General features: G+C 38.9%; 1 pseudogene; it reads right to left on the reverse strand.

Moving 5' to 3' along the window:
* LOC131935124 (thiosulfate sulfurtransferase-like) overlaps positions 1 to 9870 on the reverse strand; it is a 29075-nt pseudogene extending 19205 nt beyond the window's left edge.
* Positions 9871 to 23991: the final 14121 nt, after the last annotated feature.

The following is a 23991-nucleotide window of genomic DNA, read 5'->3' on the forward strand; positions in this document are numbered from 1 at the left end:
AATTTCAAATTTTCAAAGTTTTTTTATGGTATTTAAAACCATTAAATTTAGCATTAATTTTAATGGTATTTCCCCATTACCAAAATTTAAAAATTAAACAAACTAACTTCTAGTCTTTTCTGTTACAAAATCTAGCCAGCTGACTCTATTAGTGTTAGGATCGATGATTATATGGTCAATGTATGTTAGTTTTTGAGCCTTTAGAACTCAACAGAAGCTTATTTTATTCAAGATGGCCGCCGTTGCCATGGCAAGCATATTTTCAAAAATATTTTCCTTTTACCCTAACTTAGATATACACAAATAAATCAATAAAACGTTTTAATTAAGAAGTTCGTTTTTTCTGGAGCCTACCCCCTTAATTGCTTAATTGAAAAAAGGAAGTTACCCTAATTTTTTAATAAAAGCAGGTAAAGTAGAGTTCTTCTAAATATAAAGAGAGAGTGGAGAGATCAATGTCATTACCAAACCGTTTAACCTGAAGCCTAATTTGTAACAACAAAACTCTCTCATCTCTTTAGAGATCGATCGTTTTAAATTACATTTTCATTCAACCATTGTTTCGCCCAGGGGAATATTTCATCAATCTAATTCGAGAAGATCCGGTTATTTAAGAACCGTAAAGAGAAATTCTATTACCGTGGGAATTAAATATTTAGCGAATCGCGAATGTTATTTGCTTTGTCGCAGATAGCGTTTAATGAATCAGCGCGGCATTGTTTTCTGGGAAAATAAATAATTAATCGTTTAAAGGTTAGGATGACACAGTTGGGACACGATGACCTGGGGTTTGTTTCCTGGGTTAGTTTGCTGGGGGCGGTTGGGTCTGGTCGAGGAGAAGTGTCTCGTGTCGTTTTCTAGATGTCGGGGTTTTTATGGACAATTTGTCGAGTGGGTAGGGGAGACTATTCTAGAAGACGGTAGTCATTAAATTTGATAGTTGGTATTAGAAATGTTATGAGAATTAGAATAAAAAAATGTGTAACATCAGTGTTAGATAATTAGTGTCGGTAACTTCTGCAGTTTCCAAATGGCTCCATATTTTCTCATGATGTTTTTTTTATTTCCAAAGTGTTTAGTAAACATCAATTTAAATAATAACATTTAATGAGTTAACTTTTAACATGCAGGGGTGAGTGGTTATGACTTGAGGAGGTGTGGCATATCAGAAAGTGCTTTCTAAAACGACTGTTGGATTTTGTAAGGGTTAGGTTTTGATGATCAATTTCTATAATGGTAAAGCCAAGTGATCTACGGTCTGTTTTTATTTGCGTTACATCCTCTCCTTTATGTAATATCTTATCGCCTACTTCTGCAATGAAAGAACGTGTAAGAAAGCTACGAGGGTCATGTCGAATAGAAACCTCGTTAGGCCTTGTCATTTTAAACTTCAACGCGGATAATGTATAGAATTTAAAGCACATTTTATTCAAAGCGTCAAACAATGCTTCACGGTCAAGTTTGTTTGCTGAAACCATTGTAGACAAGTGTCGACGACGTATTTTTAATATACAAAATTAATATACAGACATTTAAAAAAAAACAGATTCAGCCAAAACTATAAAGGTATTTTATTAATTGTAGAAACAACATAAAACAAAATAAAAAATGCTTCAACAATCTTCTTCTTCCTCGTTCTTGATCTCAATATTGAAAGATATTTCTCCCAACATAATGAAGCATGACGTGTCAAAATGTTATGCGACGTTTCACGTATGTTCAGTTGACTCCTATTACAGCCTGCATTTCTATCTGGATTTGCTTTCATAGTCTTAGTCTACCCTAGAATAAACTGCAAGGCAGCTGTTGTTTCGTCTATTTTGGAGCCTTCTCTCCTAGGTGGGTTGCTGTGCACAGCTCATTAGCATCATCTGCCCGGGGGTCTATGCTCCGAAGATCTTGAGTTTAAACCTGTGTTCGTAGGAAGTTCCTGAGTCAACCCAGCTCTGATAGGTACCTGGCCTACGTTGGTGAAAATAAAGGCGGCTGAGCAAAGTCATGACCACACCATCTTTTCACATGCCAGAGTCAAGTACATATGAACTCTACTTCATCTAGCCAATGGATCGCTAGGTTTAAAGAGAAATTGAGAAATCTTTAATAATACAGCTATTGCATGAAATGTATCTACTCGAAGGGTATCATGCTGACTTTATTTAGGATATAAAAATTATCAAAACAATCAATACACTTCACTTATGAGTTACTGCTTCTAAAAAAACATCGCTTACGTAAGCCATCTCCATTAGATTATTCCATAAATTCTATCCACCCGCCATTTTGTTTCTCATGCATTGATGACGTACATTTCTCAGAAAGTCCGCAGCTTTATGCGCGTCCGCCCCCATAAATATGCATCTCATTCATCGCGATGTGAAAATATTTGTCTCCCCTCCCGTCCTCACTCTTTTAATTCTCAAACGGAGGGGATTAAAAATCCAGGCAATAAACCAAAAAATCCTCCCTCCCCTTTAAAAAAAAAGGCGAATTTCCTGTCCACACTATGGAAAAACTTTTGTCTTTAAGAACACGGCGATGCTTTCACCACTCGGCGCCAGCCTCGAGTTTCTTGACACGGTAGAGAATCAAAGAGGAATGTCGTAAACCATCGTCCATTGTCCGCTAAACATTACCGGAAACGAAACTGGCCCCTTTTTTATTTTTAACAAACCCGTGACCGATTTACGACATTGGAGCATTTGGCTGGGTGAACAGATGGTGACCACCGAATACAGCGAGCACTTCACGTCGTTTTAAGCCTGGAAGGGGGGGGGGAGGGACAGATCTTAAGGACACAACAACATAAATTTTACATGGTGTTTGGCCCATAAACCATAATCCATAAACCATAATATTCTGTACTGTTGAGAGCACAGCGAGGTCCGGCCATTTAAGGTAATTAATGAGTTTATCATTGTAGGGTGTTTAAATATAATGGGGGACCGGAAAGGGATGGGTGGTTAAGGTGTGATAACTCTATTAGTAAAATCTTTGTATTTGTCTCACTTGAATTAATCATTTTATAAATAGAACAATTGATACAGCAACGAGGTACAGATGGTCAAGATATTCACACACAGACACACACGTCCACACACACTATCCCCAACCGCCTTAGTTTTCCTAAAGTCAAGCTCGCATCATCAGAGCTGGGTGGACTCTAGGACGTCCTACAGACTTAACCCGAGATGCGAACACGATACTTTCAGGTTAGCAGTCATATGCTCTACTATTCGACCACGCTATGTGGATGTAATTAATTGGTCAAAAAAATATCTTACAATAAATAACAGATTTGTAAAAAAATATAATTTACGTTTGTTAAATATCTCTACACAAATATTTTAATCAGCACTGTAGTTATTTGTAAATGCTAATGTAATTTTTCGGTAGAAAAACGATCGCGAAAATAGAATCTTGACCTGTCCAAAATACTCCACCCATAAACCAACGAGCTGGTTGTAAACATCCATTCTCTCATTCACAATTAACTCGCACCGTTCAGCATTATTCAAACGCCGCGCTGTTGAACGCTGTCCGCAGCCTTCAAAAATAGATCGGGATTACCCGAAGACGAACTACCGAAGCGCTATCGTAAATCCTGCGTAGCGCGTTGAAAGAAGACCACTGGTCGGTTTCTCGTTCTAATGACGTTCGGCAGCTCGACTTTCCTCGGGGAAAGAATGGAAAGGTCATTTCCAGGGGACATAAATACCAATGATTTTCAATCTTTGGTGCGGGGAGACAATTTATTCTGGACTAAGCTGGACTAGGCGACGACTGTAGTCACGTTAGCTTTCTGCGGGACTGTGATTTAAGATAGAGCTGTGACTACCACTGAAAATGGGATTTTGTCCTTTTGCAAATACGTCAGATTAAAGTTTTTTTTTCTCCCGCGAAAGCTAGAAAAAAAGTATTCAGATGTAAATAAGGGAAATATAAGTCAATATTTTAAAATATTCATTAGCAAAATATTTTAAATTTTATTCTTTTGTTACATTTTTTCCAAGAAGGAATCTCTATAGTAACTGTAATAGACCCAAAAAGTTTAAGTTTTTAGTTTCCATCATATAAGGAGTAGGCGGAGGGAATTTTGTTTGAAATTATGAACGTAGTTTTGTTATTTTTGTCTGTATGTGTGTCTGTCTGTTTGCGTATATTATCACAATAACCTGAATACAGTTTCAGTGAGGTGGACTTTTCATACGTTTTTAACCCGCTTTCATGCAATTTTTTAACTGTAGTCAGTGCTTCTTTCAGATTTTTTCTCCTGGCGGAGGTGGGGGGGGGGGGGAGTTGCGAACTTGAATCTTTCGGGTGAGTGGGGACGGACATAATTTTCCGAGGGGGGGGGGGGTGGCGAACACAGGTAAACATATATTTTCTATATAAATTATATTTCGTTCGGGGGGGGGGGGGCGGTTAGACGTACTTCAGGGGAAGAGGGGCACTGTCGAAGAGATGCCTGAAAGAAACACTGGCTGTAGTATACATTATATTTCTATTTAAAAAGTGTAGACGTCTTTATTTAATATCTAAGTGTATATATATATATATATATATATATATATATATATATATATATATATATATATATATATATATATATATATATATATATATATATACTTAGTTTACGGATGAGCAATTGCATCGTACTACTTGTACAGTACACACGGACAGTGGTCAAAACTGAGGGGATTTCAATATGTAAAGAGAGTCAGGGTAGAGTCAGGACGTCACCGGGATCGTAAAGCACCATAAACGTTTGACGTGTTGGCGTGAAGATATGAACGAGTCCATACAATTCCGTTAAAAGAGCACCCAAGTGAGCACTATAAACAACACGGCTCTAAGACCAGGAGCGGATCCTTTGATAACAGGGGCGTACACAGGTCTGGGGTTTTTTTTCAATAGGAGGCCCCGGTCGTAAAACACTATATGAAGTTGACATGGAGTTTGAATTGATGAAAGGGCCGTTATTGTGCTGCTCTAGCCGCCCTCGACCGCAGGTAGGACGGGGTTTCGGTCAAAGGCCTTCGTTGACAGCCATTACACCTGTCCCGTGGTCGGTTCTATAGAATTTGTGAGAGGGGGGAGGGGGTTTGTATAGCGTGCCGAATCTGGAAATAATCAGACAGAAACGCATAAATATAATGTAAAATATGATGATGAATTGGTTTATTGGAAGAGTTAGCTCGCTCGAACAAACAAAAAACACCAAAAATTTTAATTTATGTAATATTTACAATTACATTTTAAATAACTCATCAGTTATTTGATTAAAATAACAACACATAATCCATTACTTAGTTTCTTCTTGTGATAGTTTTCAAATATTTCTTTTAATTAAAGATGAGTAAAGAAAAAAAAGTACATATAGATAACTTTTTCGAAGAGAAATCAACAATGAGTATTTATTCTGTTTTTTTTTTTAAATTTATTTTTCAAAGTTATAATTTATGACTTTTGAGTATAAACTAAAGTAAACTAAAATAAAAATATTAGTTTTTACCTTTGCTTCTTGTCTTAATAAAGCACAACTTAATTGTTGGATGGGTTTTATGTTTAACATCCAAACATTTGAGTCGGCAAAATATAATAGGTAAAATTCCAAGGACGTCACTGAGTACTACCAGCTCTAATAGGTACCTGACTCGAGTCGGCGCGAAGTCAGCTGGGCATATTGCTGACTGTGATATCTTCCCATAATATATCTATATAAGATAAACTGATACTCTCTACATAATAGACTCTATGGACCGTCTGGTCTTAAAATGTAATCACGATTTTCAAGAGGAAAAACTACACCCCATATATTATCAGATTAATCGCAATCCCTCGATATTTATAATGACCTAACGACATAAAGCTTTGACCTTCAATGAACACATTGTTCCTGGCCAGTGTCTCACACACCACACACACCACACACACATACAAGCACACAACACACACACACACCACACCACACACACAGACAAACCACAATCACACGCACACACACCACACCACACAACCACACACACACCTAACCACACACACAACCACACGCACACACACGCACACACCACATACACAACCACACACACACCACAAAAATACAAACACAACCACACACACACCACACACAACCACACACACACATACACACACATACACAACCACACACACACACAACACACACACACACCACCACACACTCAACCACGCACCCACACAACCACACACACACACACACACGACACACACAAGCACACGCACCACACACACCACGACACATACACAACTACACACTCAACCACGCACACGCACACACACACGCACGCACGCACAACCACACGCACAACCACATACACACCACCACACACAAGCACTCACACACCACCATACATACACAACCACACACTCAACCACGCACACGCACCCACACACACACACCACACAACCACACGCACACACACATCGGGTCAGACATCAAACACGGAGCTGCACAAAGGATGTTCATTTAGCAAATTGCGCCCGTGTCGTCCGTGTAATTATCAATCAGCCGGTGGTGGGGGGAAAATTGACGTACCGGACAAATTGTGCAAACATTCTGTGGTGCTAAGTAATCGACTGGCAGATGAATTTCCTTGAGGGTGGGGGGTGAGGTTAGGGGAGGGGGGGTTGATTGTTTTGGTATGAATCGCTATTCATTAATTATCTTGACATGTAGTTTCTTTGTAAAGTTATTGTTTTGCTACATAAAAGATTGTTAGATTATTTAATAAAATAATCTCGGCATTTTGTATTCATGTTAAGTTATTGCTTTGTTGCATAAAATATTTTTTTAAAATTATTTATTAAATAGCTTAGGCAGACGGTATCACTGTAAAGTAATGTTTTGTTATAAAAGATTGTTTTACCCTTTAACTTTCTAACGAGTACAGCACGGGTTCCCAACCTGGGGGTCGCGACCCCCCTGGGGGTCGCGAAGGGCTTTCTGGGGGGTCGCCAACTGGTATACTAAACGTTAGTAATTTGAAACAAAACATGAATATTTAGAAGAATTTTTAAAATTCGGCTTTACTAACTGTAACAGTTAAATGTAGATGAATGTATGTTTCAAGTGTGTATCTTAAAAAGGCGATATGAATATAAAATATAGGATGGGTGTGCGCATGCGCTAAGGAAAGGAAGCAGAGAGAGGTAGAGAGAGCGCGAGAAGATGACGAAACTGAAGTCGTGGTTATAGTAGTGTAGCTGCTATATTATCTGATATCAATAAAAGACTGTAAAATCACCAATAATGTGGTTTGTATTTGCCTTTAGTTTGTGCCATGAACCCAGTCATACAAAAAGGCTGTGACACTAACATCACTGGAAAGGGAATAGAGAAGAAGCAAAGCGTACTGTACAAAGTTGTTCTCAGTCACGAGTTTATGAAATCTTCAAAACTAAAACGTCATTTGACACGAGTCATTCGAAACACACCAAAAAAGTTCTTTCGTCGGTATGAAGCTAGTTGCAAACGTCAGAGACTTGAATGCACAGGAAGTTTTCACCAAGAAAACACACCATTAGTGCAAGCATCACATGAAGTCGCGGCAGAAAATGCCAAGCAAAAAAAAAAAAACACAATAGGAGAAAATCTCATCAAACGCTGCATGTTGAAGATGGTAAAGTTAATTCTTACATGTCCGTAGATGTTAAAAAACACATTTTTATTGAAACTAAGCTTTCACCATTGTTTGCTTTTCAAGTTTATAAATCAACAGACGCGAGTTCGTATTCGCAGTTGCTAGTCTTTGTCTATATTTATTTAGATGATAGCAAAGAAGAGTTGCTCTTTTGTGAAGATAGCATGGAGAAAATAAATACGTTTTTTTAATTGGATGATTAAAATAGGTTAAAACGGCTGGGGCACCATCTATGTTTAGGTCAAAATCGGGCTTTCAGAAAGCAGAAAAGATTTAGCTCCGTAACCACTACCCTCATCAATCGCCATCAAGACTCCATTGCTAGTATAAGTCGTAAATCATATAAAATCTGGAGCCTTCAAAGAACTGAGCAAAGACCTGAATAAAGATCACGAGGTTCTGCTCTTCTACACTACAGTGCGCTGGCCGTCAAACGAATTGTTGTGAATCGTGTTTTTGAATTGAAATCTGAAATCAAATTGTTCTTGGAAACGCAAAGGAAACAAGAACTTTTAGTATACTTAAAACGACATAGAGTGGTTGGAGAGAGTATCATACCTAGCAGATGTGTTCGAACATCAACATAAGCATAACCTGAAGCTTCAGGGAAAATGAACGAATATTATCACTTTCCATGATAATCTCGGGGCATTTTTATCAAAACTGCAAAATCGGCGAAGAAAATAAATCTTGGAAGGATTGTAAATTTGAGAAACATTATGCAGTGTGGTAGATGAATCTAATTGTGAGATAATTAAAATTTTGAAAGAAGAAATTTCTGAGCATCTTGAATCTATTGAAAACGAACTGCATCGCTATTTCTCAGAGCTGAAAAAAAAAAGAATCTGCATTGACGCATTATCCATTCTCTTCTTCTCTTGATGTTGCCAGCATTCCCGATGAATTACAAGATGAATTCTTTGATTTGTAGAATGATTCCGCGTAAGATGAAAAACTTCAGACACAATTTTAGTGTAGTATTAACCATTTATATCCAAAGGTAAAATTGATTGACTTTTCGAGAATATACTTTTATTCTGAACACTATTTTTCGATTAAAAACAAAATTAAGATAATGATAAAGACATAGGTTGGCGTTAACAAAAAAAATACTTTAAAAAAAAAATAACCGCGAATGTTTTGTGAATAGTATGCAATTTTACTCATGGTATTAAAACAGTTATCAAGAGTAGTTCATATTGAAAGTCTACTAGAAAATCTTATTTTAGTGCTTATTAATTTACATACTAATTTCGGCTTTTTAATTCTATGAGGGTCGCGGCTCACTTAATTTTTATAACAGGGGGTCGCCACTCGAATAAGGTTGGGAACTACTGGAGTACAGAATATCACTTGTGTTTACGATCACTTTTCATTTCATTTCAAGTTTCCTCAGTGTAGCCTACTTTACTTGTTAGTAGTTTAGGGTACCTGTCGCAATATGCACTTGGACTTACCAATCAACAAAACAACATCGCGAAAAAAAGTTGTAGGGATTGCTAATATTGATCAATAGGAAAGATATAAATAAATGAACGCTTACACATAGCATTAGGGGTGGGGAATTTGAAGATATCGGGAACTAAGTTCCATCTAAGGGGAGAAAGGTCGCAATGTGTGTAGTTCAGTGAGCGGTGTTTAAAAAGTTGTATACATGGATATATGTTTTTTACAAAAATGAGGTAAGAGGGAACATTACTCGTGACACTGACTTAATTAAAAAGTTGGGACATTCATTACACTTGAAATCTTTTCATAGCCTAATCATAGGTTAAATTGTTTAACTTTAACTATGTAGTATGGGATGAGGTTTGCCTGCCCAATCTACTTAAAAGTAACACAGCCCATTTATTTTACTTGGCATTTCTATAAAAACCAACCCTGACCCTAGCCCTAACCCGGAACCTGTTCCCAACAATAAACCTAACCCTAAACCCAACCCTGTCTTGTTATCCGACAAAAGCTAACACTCCTTCAATTAGAAGATGACGAATGGAGCGACGTTACTCCAGTGTCTCAAGCTTGTAACCTACAAAGTGCAGTTTTATGGATGTGATTAAACGCAGAGACTGAGTGACCAATCCTGTAGCAATCATTTTACCCGACAATCACTGCGGCAGGCCTCAGGCACGGAGCCCCCATTTTTTAGACCAGCGTCATAACTTTCAGCGGGCAATGAAGTTGGCATGTCCGCTCACTATTGCCTTTGGACGGGCCGCCATTTCCATAATGACTTTGACCGCGGTGCCGGACAAGGCATTTGGTCTGGTCAGCAGGGGCCAGCGCTGGTCAGTCGAGGCGTCAATTACAACCGTTTGCGCGGGTGAGTTACGACCAGATATTGACCCCAGGCTGCTGCAGAGGGTCGGGGGAGTGGGGGTGGGAGAGGGGAGAGGGGGGGGGGGTGAATGGAAACTAGCCGGGAGTGATTTTAGTCGCCTTCGATTATTATTTTTTTTTGTTGAGTTAAGTGACTTTATCTACAAGAATTTACATGTGTTATGTAAAACAAACAAAAATGTAAAGAATTATTTTTTTTTATTCTTTGAGTGTTCCAGTCTACATCCTACAACCAAACCACCCATCCACCCTCAGTTGTTTTTTTTTTTTTTTTTTTTTTTTTTTTTTTTTTTTTTTTTTTTTTTTTTTGTTGAGTTAAGTGACTTTTATGTAAGATTTTACATGTGTTATGGTAAGACAAATTAAAAATGTAAAGAATTTTTTTTATCCTACGAGTGTTCCAGATGTACATCATACAACCCAACCACCCATCCACCCTTCTCCACCCGCGCCTTCTAGCTTTCAGCTTTTGATGATAATTATAATCATACGCCGCTATTTAGTTGTTTTATTTTCTACTTTTCAGTAATTCATAATTTGTGAATTTTGACACTACCCTCCCTTCCCCCATCGTGTTTTAAATGACAGTATTAAAGAAATGGCAAATTTTACTGGACCTGACTGACAGGGTGACCTCCCTTGCATAAAAAAAAATTATGCGGGCGATGATGCGGGCTTTGATTGCGTGGGAACTGTTGGGGAAAATGTCGGGATGGCTGTGGTCATCAAAGTGGTTCATGTCTAAATTAGAACAGGGGAATTTCTTAAAGCTAGCAATACTTGAACTCCAGGCTAGCTATAGGGGAAATCACATGAACTTTAGGCTAGCTATAGAGGAAATCACTTAAACTTCAGGCAAGTTATAAGGGAAATCACATGCTAGCTGTAGGGGAAATCACTTGAACTTTAGGCTAGCTATAGAGGAAATCACATAAAGTTATAGCTAGCTATACGGGAAATCACATGAACTTTAGGCTAGCTATAGAGGAAATCACTTGAACTTTAGGCTAGCTATAGAGGAAATCACATGAAGTTCTGGCTAGCTATAGGGGAAATCACATGAAGTTCTGGTTAGCTATAGGGGAAATCACATGAAGTTCTGGCTAGCTATAGAGGAAATCACATGAAGTTCTGGTTAGCTATAGGGGAAATCACATGAAGTTCTGGCTAGCTATAGAGGAAATCACATGAAGTTCTGGTTAGCTATAGGGGAAACCACTTGAACTTCTGGCTAGTTATAGGGGAAATCACTTGATGTTGTAAATTGGAAGGAAAGGCGACTAGCAACAATGCTGGTTGTACTACCTCCGTCATATGCAGAGGCTAGAGAAAAAGATTAACTCTACTTCAACTGCACTACAAAGTGTCTGGTTTAAAAGAATACTTTATTATCTAAAGCATAAGCTACTTACAGCTGGCTAAAGTAGAGTTCACTGAGGCAAGTTACAAACTTACACTGGATTCTTGCTAGCTTTTGAGTAAATCTAAGTGTAGTATATCTCACAGACTCTAAATTCGTTATTTCTCTAACCCTAAAGTTTCCTATCTAAACAGTTTTTTGTGCCGTTTTCAGTTATAAAATTAAAACCAATGCCAACAAGACACATAAGAGAAATTAAGTTTCCTAAGACAAAAATTGTTTCAATGTATTTGCTTACGCATCTTTCGAAAAATAAATCTGACCAGATAATACATTTTTAATTGCTTTTGGCCGTTAAAATATGAAACTAGTAAATCTAGTACTTTTTATTTTATATTTTATTTCATTATATATATATATATATATATATATATATATATATATATATATATATATATATATATATATATATATATATATATATATATATATATATTGAGAAAGGGTGCTTGTTGAACTAGTTGGTTAGCCGTACCATACTAGAGTAAAAGAGTAAATCATATTTGAAAATTCATTTAGCAATGCAAAACCACAATACGGAAGAAATAAAAATTGTTGTTGTGACTTTGAACAATGAAACGGAAGATTGAAAATAAAGTGCCGGACATTCAATGCGTCATGCGGACATTCAGTGCGCCATGCGGGACAACTGGCCAGGGGTCGGGTTTCGGCGCTTGACCACAGACGTGAAAGGGGAACGTGCCGTGCTGTGTGGACACGGGTATCACGTGGTCAGAGTGCCAGAATGGACTAATGACATGAAACGCCGGCAGTCACAACCGTGGGCAAAAGTCAATAAGGGCGTGTTAGGCGGTTTTCACACGGTTCTAGTTTGCAGCGTTTGGCATAGGTTTCAAAGAGAAATAATCGACTCAGTAAAAAATAAAACCCCCTCTAGCATTTATTACATTATTGTTTAAGGATAAAAGGAACTGCATGGTCAAATGTTAGAGCGTTATCTGCTTACACGAAAGTCTCGAGCTCGAATCTACAGCAAGGAAACTCTACTTCACCTGCCCCATTAACCGTTGGGTTCAAAATGGGACTTATCCTTTTTTAAAGGATTTCTGAGTTATATGCCTTATAATTAAATGAAGATAGTTATAACATTTTATTTAAAATTTGCAATACTGAAAGTTGCAGCTTCGTTAGGTAGGAGTACGTACGTGTTGCAGTTGGCTATATCTTAGCAAACAAACATTATTATTTTTTTTTTGTATTGCGTTGGGAAGTTGAAGGAATATTTGTTGACCTTTAAAGAAAATATTTGTAGATTCGTAATATATTTTCATATGTATAGCCTTCCTACCTCCACCAGCATACACATACACATACACACCTTTCACAATGACATTAAGGGCCATTTTTAACTACGTGATATTTTTTTTAAAACCATGGTCTAAATACAGTATGGGGATATTTGAATTCTAAACAGCCGTTTTCACTCAAAGTAGGTCGACGTTGCTGCCGGGTTGGTAAACCGAAAAGTCCCGGGTTCGAATCCCCCGGCAGATAAGGCAGTAGAAGAGGGGAAAAAATACCAAATCAAACAACATCCTTCTTGGATGGTAGCAAATCCAAAAGGAAAAGTAGGCTGAAATCTGAGTTATATGGCACATTAAGAAGTTGACTCGTAGATCTAATAGTTTTAGAGGAAATCCAGTCCAATATTACAATTAAGAACGAAAAAGAATAGCTAAAAGTTAAGTATTTTTGGTGAGTCAAATAGGCCTATTTTTAAAAAAAATATTTTAATTGGATTTCAGAAATATTTTTTAACTTGAGAATATTTCCTTTTTTATGGGCTTCTGTGCTTTTAGAAGCAATACATTACCAAACAGTTCAATTAACTTCATGAATCTTTGATTAAATTGCAGGTTTAACGGTGCCCTCAAAGTGCCAACCCAATCTGTCACTCTTCTAGTACGGGGGGCTGTTGGTGACTGACGTCAAACTTCACCCCGCAGTTACGTCCCATCTAGTCTGTGCAAACCGCAAAAACCGAAAGTAAACATAGGGAAAACCCGATGGATTGGGGAAAGCCCGATCACGGCCAATGACGGTTTTGATAAATTAGTTTCCTTAGGAAAATATTGCAGCCTATTGCTAGTGAAACTTCAGAACGTTGACGGAACGGCGGTCAGGGGGGGGGGGGGGGGATCTCGTTAACGGTCAGCGAATGACGGACTGTGGTCATGGTCCCCCAGGGGAGGGGGGTGATGGGTTGATTATATTGCTGATGAGCTTTCGTGTTGTTTTGTGCTGTTGTGTAAATATACATTGTGACAGAGAGCGAGAAAGGGAGAGTTTGTGTATGTTTGTGAGAGATAGAGAGTGTGTGAGAAAGAGAGAGAAAGAGAGGATGAGAAAGAAAGAAAATGTTTAAAAAGTCATTAAAAAGTCCACTTTCCAAACTAAATATTAAAGATAAACCATTATATTGTTTTCAAATTAATTTATTACTTCATTCTTAAATATATTAGAGTTATCTTTTGTTCCCGTTCTACCCTCTCACTTATCCCTTCTTCCCCCCCCCCCTTCCAAACACAACCGTAGCAGACGACGAACGATGAAAACGTAATACACAGTATTACGAAATTTCCACTTCATACAAAAGCTTTTTCGATTAAAACACGAATATTATTTTTACTGTAGCCAAATCTCTACTACTCCCATACCAAGATCCCTCTATGGAGAAAAAGCTAGTTTACATCTTGTATTTTTGTTCACGGTATTCTAAAAGTCTTATACAAGGATATAATAAGTATTTTACAAAATGACTGCGCGGCAGGTTCAAAACAACTGTACGACCGCGCAACCTCGCAGCTTAGAGGGAGCATTTCTCCCATCCCTTTTTCTGCCCCCCCCCCCTCCCCCTTCCCATAAACGTTGCCTACAAAAGTGTCGCTTAGTGTGATCACCCCTTCTTGTCATCAAACACAACTCTACCAGACGTCAACGACAAAGACTTAACACTCTGACAATCAAACGAAATTCCCAACTTCTCACACAAGTATTTTTTGTAAATTACGAGGCTAAAATTTCGTGTCAAGAAAATACAATGGCACCTCGCCGTGGGAATGACGTCAACGGATCCCATTTCATCAGCACCCACGCAACAACAAACTCCCCAACCCCCTCATGCGTGTGACCCCCACCCCCCACCCCCCACCCCCCACCCCCTACATCACTCCCACTCCGTGTGACGACATCTCTTCTGCAAGAAAACCTTGTCCTCATCACGCAATTATTTAAAGTAATTAGTTCTCCAAGACCTTGCACAAAAGCTGACATGTTTTTATCCCCCCCTCTCTGTCTCTCTCTCTCCACACGCCCTACCGATCTAACGGGTCAGAGGAAATTTCTGGAATTAATTTCTTCTGTTTATTGGATTCACTGCGCTCGCAACACGGTTCCAACAATACCAGCATTCAAGGAGTAAAGGGGAAGTAAAAAAAATCATCCCCAGAACGTAGAAGGGAGAGCATCGCGAGAAGCAAGCCCATGTCAATTTCATTAAAACGCCGTCAAATCGAAACCGACATGACGGCCAAACCGCCTTGACCTTCGATACTGTATCCGGTTTGTCGTGACCTCACGTGACAGACCGCACGAGATTTTTTTTTTGTCTTCCGGGTTTTTTGTGTCGTTGTTACCCCTCTCCCCACCCCCTCCCTCTCTCCTCATCGATATGCGTTTCCTCAAATCCGATGCACTTGGAGTGAATCTTGTATTCATTCACTCATCCTGAAATTAGCCTCAGAGGAACAAATTGCTTGTTCTTTTTCAACCCCCCACCCCACCCCCTAAAACCCACTCCCTCACCCATCCATTTCTTCTCTTACATCTGTGTTAGTATTTTCCTCCTCCGCCTCCACCCCCAATCTAGTGACCTCCCCCCCTCCCTTTTGTGGTCCCGGCCATCTGTGTGATTGGAGACTCCCAATGACCCTCCCGGGGCACCAGCGGTGTTCCAGACTTTACGGGTATTTACTTAGACACCCCTAGGGCCACGGAACCATTGAAACGCCCCTCACTCCCCCACCCCCTCCGGAACAAAAGGTCTCCGTGCTCATGGCCCCGGCCCTCGAGTTTCCCCCCACCCCTGATGAGGACATGCCAACATGCTGGGAGAGACATTAGTCCGGCAGCCATGAAAGAATTATACTGCCAATCGAGAACTCTAAACAATTACACCCTCACTCTCTCGCTTCAGACATGTAAACTCACACATTGCTCCATTATAGTAGGGATGGGGGGGGGGGATAGTGCGTGCGCGTCCGGTCATATGGGGTACTTTAAAAGTAGTTTTTTCTTTTTTTTTTCAGGGGCGTGAGTATAGAAAGGGGGTGGGGAATTGCACGCCCCCTCTCGACTCACTTTAGCTCCACTTTTGAGTGTTTGTTTATCAAGTCGTGGAGTGGGGGGTGAACTATCATCAAACTATTATAACAAATGTTTTTTAAATGTTATTTTCTTTCTTTCTTTCTGCAGTAGCGATGGTTTGGTGAGGTTTGAAGTGCTGTTTGGGTTATACTCGTTGCCATGGTAGCGAAAAATATAACAAAAAGTGAGTTCGTTGGCGGAACGTGTTTTTGCATTTCTTTGGGTTGCCACGTGCATTTTTTTTATTTTGCTAGGCAGAAAAATTAATGGCCGTTTTCTTTACTGTTGTGTGTGTGTATGTGTGTGTATTTGTGTATGTATGTGTGTGAGAGAGAGCGTGCGTGCGTGTGTGTGTGTGAGCGTGTGGGGGTAGGGTTTCAACAGTAGTATGTTGTTTTTTTTTTTGGAGATAATTTGTATTGTTGAATATGTTTATGTAGAGCTACGCGACGCGGCAGTTGGGCAAACGACGTTTTGTGTTAGACAATAGGGCTTGTAAGCAGGTCACCAACCTCTCGTTTTCTTACTTGCCAGCTAGAACTTTTCAAACCAAACCTGAATATTTTTATTAAATTAGTTACAAAAACTAATTGAGAATTTACAAGACAAGGCATTCCATGGAATCTACAAGGATTAAGAAAAACACTTGATGTTATAAGTTTGAAAAAAAGACATGAAATTTATTGGAAAGATCTAGAAAGAAATTGAAAAATATTTAGCAAACGACAGAAAACACGGAGGCGACTTATCGAAAGTTCAAATTGACGAAAAAGAAGACTGATTGTTGGTGAATATGAATTATATAGGCTTAGCGTTAGGGTCGGGGTTAGAGTAGTTCCCTTTTCGAACCTGACGGTCTATGTGGGAAGTGAAGTAGAGTTCACCTGTTTCTTTTAACTCGGCATCTGAAGGGATAGTGTGGTCAGCTTTATGCCCAATAGTTTTTACTGTCCTTAACGAACTCGAGTCTTTCGGCTTAGCAGTCAAACGCTCTACCGCTAGGCCACAAGGATTAGAGCACCGTTAAAAATCGTCTTTTTATCAAAGCTCATTCGACGAGTTCCGAACTGAACCAAACAAGAAATTATTTCTACACTGGACCCGTTTAAGTACTAATTTATAATTCTGTTATAAATTCACGGCAGAAAATGTTTGGCCAGTTCTCATTAAATTATTCCTTCCGGCTACTCCCCCTCCCCCACCACACCTTGTCCGACCAGATTTCTGATTAGTATTTTTTTCCACCGACAATACGATGCACAGTATCGCTTGTAAACAGACATTGTCCCCAATATAAACGGAAGTGTCAACATTGTCTTCTCGCGAGAGTTGAAAAGTCTCGAGACTTTTCTTCACGCGGCTTCGAGATTATCTTCACCGAATGAAAGCGCTTTAGCATCGGCGACTTCAAAAGGCGCTCAAGATCATCTTTTTAAACTAACACTGCGGTGACCTCTAGCGGGGGGGGGGGGTTGAAAAGTAAAGCCTCGTTCTGAAACCTCACTTTAATGATCTCTTGACATAGTTGCTGTTGAATTCACCCACCTGTAGTGGTCCCGATTTTTTTTTAGGGGTGGGCGAAGGGTTAAGTCCCCGTGTCGAAATGCGTGGAGAGGAAGTTCTTAGAGTGTGTGAAAGGATGGTTCTATAAAGATGACACAATGTCTTGGTGCTAGTGTTGTGGGAGGATGCGTTGAGGCTGAAGGCAACGATACAATGAGATGAGGATAGTGGAGGGGGGAGGGGCGGGGGGAGATTAAGATGGACCTTTACATAGTGGGAATCTATGGCTAATTTTCGACTTTAATGAAACCCGGGTTTCTGAAATTTTGGGGATTCGGCTAAACACCTGGACGGAGGGCACCTTCTTAAAGTAACTAGTTGAACTGGATTGTTGCTACCTTCTTAAAGTAACTAGTTGAACTGGGCTGAGGATACCTTCTTAAAGTAGCTACTTGAACTGGTCTGTTGCTACCTTCTTAAAGTAACTAAATGAACTGGACTATGGCTGTCTTTCAAAGTCCGCTCATACTACTAGACAGTAGGGACAACCTAGTTCCTTAAAAGAATATTGACAAAAGTGAATTTGATTACCTTGGTGTTTGTTTTTTTTTTTTTGTTTTTTTTTTTTAATTATTTTTTTTTATGTCGGTTTACAACAAAATGTAACTAGCGAACTTTGTTCATTACGTACAATGAAAAAATTGTAATATAAAGTATCTAACATTTGTTTCGTTTATTACGTACAAAAATATTGTTGTATCATCATCAACATCATCATTATCATTGAATATCATCATCATCATTCCTGCGGACCCCTTGTTGACCATATGGACACAACTATACCTCTCAATCGTACTCGGTTTTTGGGCAATTCCTCCAAGTTGGGTCCAGAACATTCCATCTGCTTCTGCTGTTGTTGTATAAAGTAACTAAAATGTGCTATAGTAAGGAAAATGTGATGTATTCAAGTGGGGAAAAGGGTGGTAAAATACTTGCCTACACAAAGTAAAAACAAGAGTTAATAAGTTTATTTATTTTACAATTTAATCATAAATACACCTATTGGACATTACTTACAAAATATGTGACCTGCTGGTATTAATTACAGGCGTTTGTCGTGTAACTACAACCAGATATTGGAATATTCCCTAACACTGTTACCACCGCTACAGTACCATACTTTTCGATCAACTCATAGCTTTAACTGTTCTTTCTATAATCAGGTAGATGAATGATGCAAACATGTGTAAAGCTAATCTATAAGAACCATAGTAGATTTTTTTTAAAAATAATAATTACAATTAAGCTAAATTTAATAACCTATAGAATTGTTATGATTTAGAAAAATGATGGACGCGAAAAACTACAGACCTGTTAATGGAAAAAAGTACCCATTCATGAATTCATCTCTCTATAAAGAATTTAGATCACTATCTCCTTTATTGGGGTCAAGTTACCTATGTATAGCTTAAACGGCTTTATATAAAGGAAGCTTTGACTCTTGGTCTAAGTCAAAGCTGATTCATTTTCACGTGTCAATTTTTTTTTTTAATATTAAAGTTGAACTGTGTTAGATGTCAATAGAAGATTGACAAAGGAAGTTGTCAAGGGGAGTTAAGCGTGGTGTCCAGCCGTCAAGTCAGATTTGGCCAGAGAAAAATGTCCAAAGTCGAATTTACTTTTTGATCCCTAACAATAACTTTATAATGGTCATACTAAATGTCAGCCTAGCTGTCTGTCAGTCCGTGTCATGTCACTTGACAGACAGACAGACACGCTCTTCACGAAGGACTCCCCGCATCCCACCTCCCACAATCCCACATCCCGTCCCCCCACACAATAGACCCACCGCACAAGGGGGGATAAATATTGTGATAAGGGCACAATACCAGATGCCGCAATGTTAAGACGCCATTTTGACCGGATGTGTTATTAATGTCAGATGATGGTGGTAGTATCAAAGGGTCTAATTTCCAATTTCGCTTATTTAATAAAGAACGTTCCTTGAACGCGGAATAAGCCCTTCGTTTTTATAAAGTGGATCAGTTTAATAATAGAGAATACACCTTCGTTGTCAAAGGTGATTTATGCGTGATAGACTAAATTTAAAATAGTGAAATGGGAATCCCCGTTCTTAAGAAAAATAAAGGACCGAAAGTACTAATAATTTTTTAATAATTATTTTTAATTGAGTAGCAAAAGGTTGAAAGGTATTTTTAAGCGTTTTTTTGGGAACTACTGTAATCAGGCTGGTGTCGATAATTGATTAGTTATTGACTACTGACGGGAACAGTAATGAGATTAGATATCCGATTTCATTGTAGCTTTACTTGAGTTTTAGTTTCTGACTTTTTTTTTAGTATTATTTTTTTTTATTATTATTTTTTTTTGGTGGCTAATTCGAAATGCATAAATTTACTAATACTACACAGCGCACATAATGTTACCCGACCCATGTTCTACTCATTGTGTAGGGGGGGGGGTCTTAGGTAGGCTAATACGATAACATTTTGGATTTGGCAGAAGAGTGTAGCAGATAATTTTCTACGGCTGAGGGGATTTTAAATGTAGAATATTGCGCAGCCGCCTTTACATCTACCAACATATGCCAAGTACAAGTGAGAGCTGAGTTGACACGGAGTTGAGCTGTAGACTGGAATCCCAAGACCAAAAACAATTTTCAACCGATATTATACTTGGTTTTTTTTTTCGAGTAAATACGTCGAGCTCTAAGACGAACTCTTGGAAAAATATTTCCCTGGACTTAACCCCAGAGGCGTAGCGAAGGGGGGGGGGGGGGGCGGGAGGGGGCTACATATGTCCCCGAGCGCCGACCTTAGTGGGCGCCAAAATAGGTTGGAAAAACAAATTAAAATATCATTTTAGGTGCATCTTTGTATTATAAATATAGAAAATATATTGGGGGGGGGGTGCAAATCGAAAGTTTGAGGGGGGGGGGGGTGCAAATTGCAAATTGAATTTTGTCCCCGGGCGCCGGGATGGGTCGCTACGCCTCTGCTTAACCCACATAATCTATGTATATTGCGTTATTTCTATTTCTCTACATAATATTTGTATTTCATGTTATATTTCTCTGTATAAAACAGTATTTGTTTAAATGCGCTGGTTACATAAGGGTTTTCATCTCTTTATACTGTAAACGTTGTTTAAAAAGTTAAATAGTTGTTTATTAAAACATCCATTAATACTTGGCGTTGTTTACAAAATATTTATTTTAAAAAAAAACCTGAGCAGGAAAGAAAGGGTTAATGTGTATAAAACAACGACCGGGGCCCACATGGTTTGGTGAGCCGCCCCACCCCGGGGGCGATAATGGTGTTAATGGCCGGGACGCCGTGCCGACCCTTTGTTGCGTGGGGTGTGGTCAAACATGCCCGGCTGGTCAGCCAGCGCGTGAAAGGCAGACGAGAGGTCCAGGTGATGGGGAGAGACGGGCTTGAAGATGACCCCCAGACCTGGAGTGGGAGGTGAGTGGGGTGGGGGGTGAGAGCTATGGGAGACGGGTTTCTGAGAAGTGCACTCGGGTAAAATCTGTTAACCGTGGTGGTATTGGATTTCATTGGCCAAGCGTCGGGCTATTCTTCTGCGATTACTCCCCTATTTCTCTATTACCCTCTTCTCTTTCTCCCTGGTGGGCGCTTTCCTTCTCTTTCTTTCTCTTTCACATACTTTTTCTTTTTTTTCACTCTCGTACTGTCTTTGTGGAGCGAATCTTTCTGCACTTCTATTAGATTCAATTAGAGTTTTAATGCAGCTAATTCTCGTTAGTTTTTTTTTCCTGAATAAAAAGTATCAGAAATTATCAGATAACATAGAATTGAAATATTTGTAAACTGTATTCATACAAATAGCCACTATTATAACATTCAATATGTATTTAATACTGGTAGGGAATTTTATAAAGTACGGAATGTATCCAAGATTGAGGGTGATGTTAGCTTAAATTATATGTAGCTTATATTTGGTATCAGGTTAATACTAGCGTAAATTAACTTTACTCAGCACGTAAGACTGTTTAAAGCCTCCCTTGGTCACCACTTAAGACTGGTATAAGCCTATTTTATTTTACCACTAAGGGTTGGTGTAAGCCCACGATATTCGCTACTTAAGACTGGTATAAGCCTATTTTATTTTACCACTAAGGGTTGGTGTAAGCCCACGATATTCGCTACTTAAGACTGGTGTAAGCCTATTTTATTTTACCACTAAGGGCTGGTGTAAGCCCACGATATTCGCTACTTAAGACTGGTGTAAGCCTATTTTATTTTACCACTAAGGGCTGGTGTAAGCCCACGATATTCGCTACTTAAGACTGGTGTAAGCCTATTTTATTTTACCACTAAGGGCTGGTGTAAGCCCACGATATTCGCTACTTAAGACTGGTGTAAGCCTATTTTATTTTACCACTAAGGGCTGGTGTAAGCCCACGATATTCGCTACTTAAGACTGGTGTAAGCCTATTTTATTTTACCACTAAGGGTTGGTGTAAGCCCACGATATTCGCTACTTAAGACTGGTGTAAGCCTATTTTATTTTACCACTAAGGGTTGGTGTAAGCCCACGATATTCGCTACTTAAGACTGGTGTAAGCCTATTTTATTTTACCACTAAGGGTTGGTGTAAGCCATATTTTTTCAACACTAAACACTGAAGGAAGCCAAACTTTGGTAACCACCTAATGCTACTTTAGGCCCACTATAAGACATTGCTGTTCGCATACTTTATTTTTAACACATTAAACACTATCCAAAAAATTTACGTTAGAGACAAAAATAAGTAACACATCAAGATCTCTAAACGAATTAGAATTTATTTATTTTTTAAGTCTTGGCTTGATAGATTAAGTCAAATTGTCGATAACTTTCGTTCTATTTTAAAATTTATTTCGGCCAGTAAATTACTTTTTTTAGAGCCTGCATCAAACTTAATTGATGTGTTTTACAACTCATTAAAATACATTACAACAAATCGTCCTTTCTGGATCCCCTAATTCTAAATAATCCCGTTAATTATCCATGAAACATCGGAGATCTGTTTTCCTTTCAAATGCCTTAACGGCCCTTTTGCCCTCGTTTTGGACTTGAATTAGATCCCATTCGTCTTGCTCTTTATAAATGTGCTTTCCTGACATGAAGCCTTTTTTTCCTCAGGAAGATTCATTCTTCTGTTTTAGGAAATTAAGAAACCGTTGTATTTTTTTGTTCAAAAAGTATCTATTCGTCTGCTTCCCTCTCGTACGTTCGCCGCTCAATCACGTGACCGAAAGTGACAGCTAATCACGGCTGCACGCATGCGCGGTGAAATTAAAGGGGAGGGCTAATTGAGAAGAATAGTGAAAAATGACGCGTGGGTGGGGGGTGTGAGCAAATTGGGGAGTTGGTGGATGGAGAGACGCTCCTGGATTTATTTTTTTTTTTGGGGGGGGGGGGGGGGGGGGCACGAGCAGAGTTTCTTTCAGGCATCTAGTCTTAGTGGATAAATGGGTTTTGTCACCGTATTTATCAAAGCACAGATACACAAAGCATGCTGGGAGCTGAGTCAAAAAAAATAATGTACATAGGTCTATTATTTATCATCATCATTTCCGCCCGTCACCCCTTGCTGGAGTATGGACCGCCAACCAAAGATCTCCAGAGTCCTCTGTCCTGCTGGGACTTCGTGTTGTGCTAGACTATTACGTAATGAGATGTTCTTTTTGCAGTTCAAAATATAACTTCCTTAGTAAATGGTTATTAGGTAAAATATTTGATTATGTGACGTAACTAGGTCGGGTGTCATTCTGTGTGTTAACTGAGAGTGTCACTCCACTCCCATACTGAAGTTTTTTTTTTTTGCATTCTCGGTTCGGTGTCACCCCTCTCCCTTCTGTTTTTAATATTTTAACTGGATATGTCATTGTTTTGTCAGTCAATTTTAAGAATTTTCAATTTGGTTTCAACCACAATCTGATATCACTTGATACGAACCGCACCCCCCCCCCTCCCCGCCTTAGCCTGGTGATACTACAAATTAACACTTGTAACACACGAGTACTTTTGTGTTAAAGTTTACCAGTAACAATTGTGTAACATTCTAAATATAACGCAAATCATTTAACCAAGATAGTAAAATAACAAAATTAATATAACAAAAATCAACAAAAAACCTTTTTACCACCTATTGAAAAACAGTTGTTGAAATAAAACCCACCTTTTAAACTAAAATCCACCACTTCCCTTAATCAAACCCAACCATTTTTATCACCAACGGTAACTCCACTCCCAAAACGGAAATCAAATTTTATTAAAAGTATTGGGTTCGAGAGTTGTCGGTCTTCTCCCACTGAACCGGCACGCGAAACTGCTGTACAGAATACTTATCTTGTCGCTGTTTCGTCGCATCTTTCGGGATGAATGGGTTGGAGAGTAGTGTTGTGTTTCAAGTTTGAAACCTCGGCTGATAGGCGGAAGTACGGCCTGTGGGTGGATGGTATGGGGGCCTGATTGGAAACGTTGAGATCGATAACTTCGGAAATGGCTTGCCAATCGTACTGAGGTTTCTTTTATTGTTGATAATAATGTTGATGTTGATGTTGAAATCACGAAAAACTAATGATAAGGATTAGTTTTGAGCTATAAAGTATAAAGCTGTTATTTTTAT

This window comes from Physella acuta, unplaced genomic scaffold, assembly GCF_028476545.2.
Source record: "Physella acuta isolate Inbredline_101_S28 unplaced genomic scaffold, ASM2847654v3 ptg000132l, whole genome shotgun sequence".
In the NCBI taxonomy this organism is placed as follows: domain Eukaryota; kingdom Metazoa; phylum Mollusca; class Gastropoda; family Physidae; genus Physella; species Physella acuta.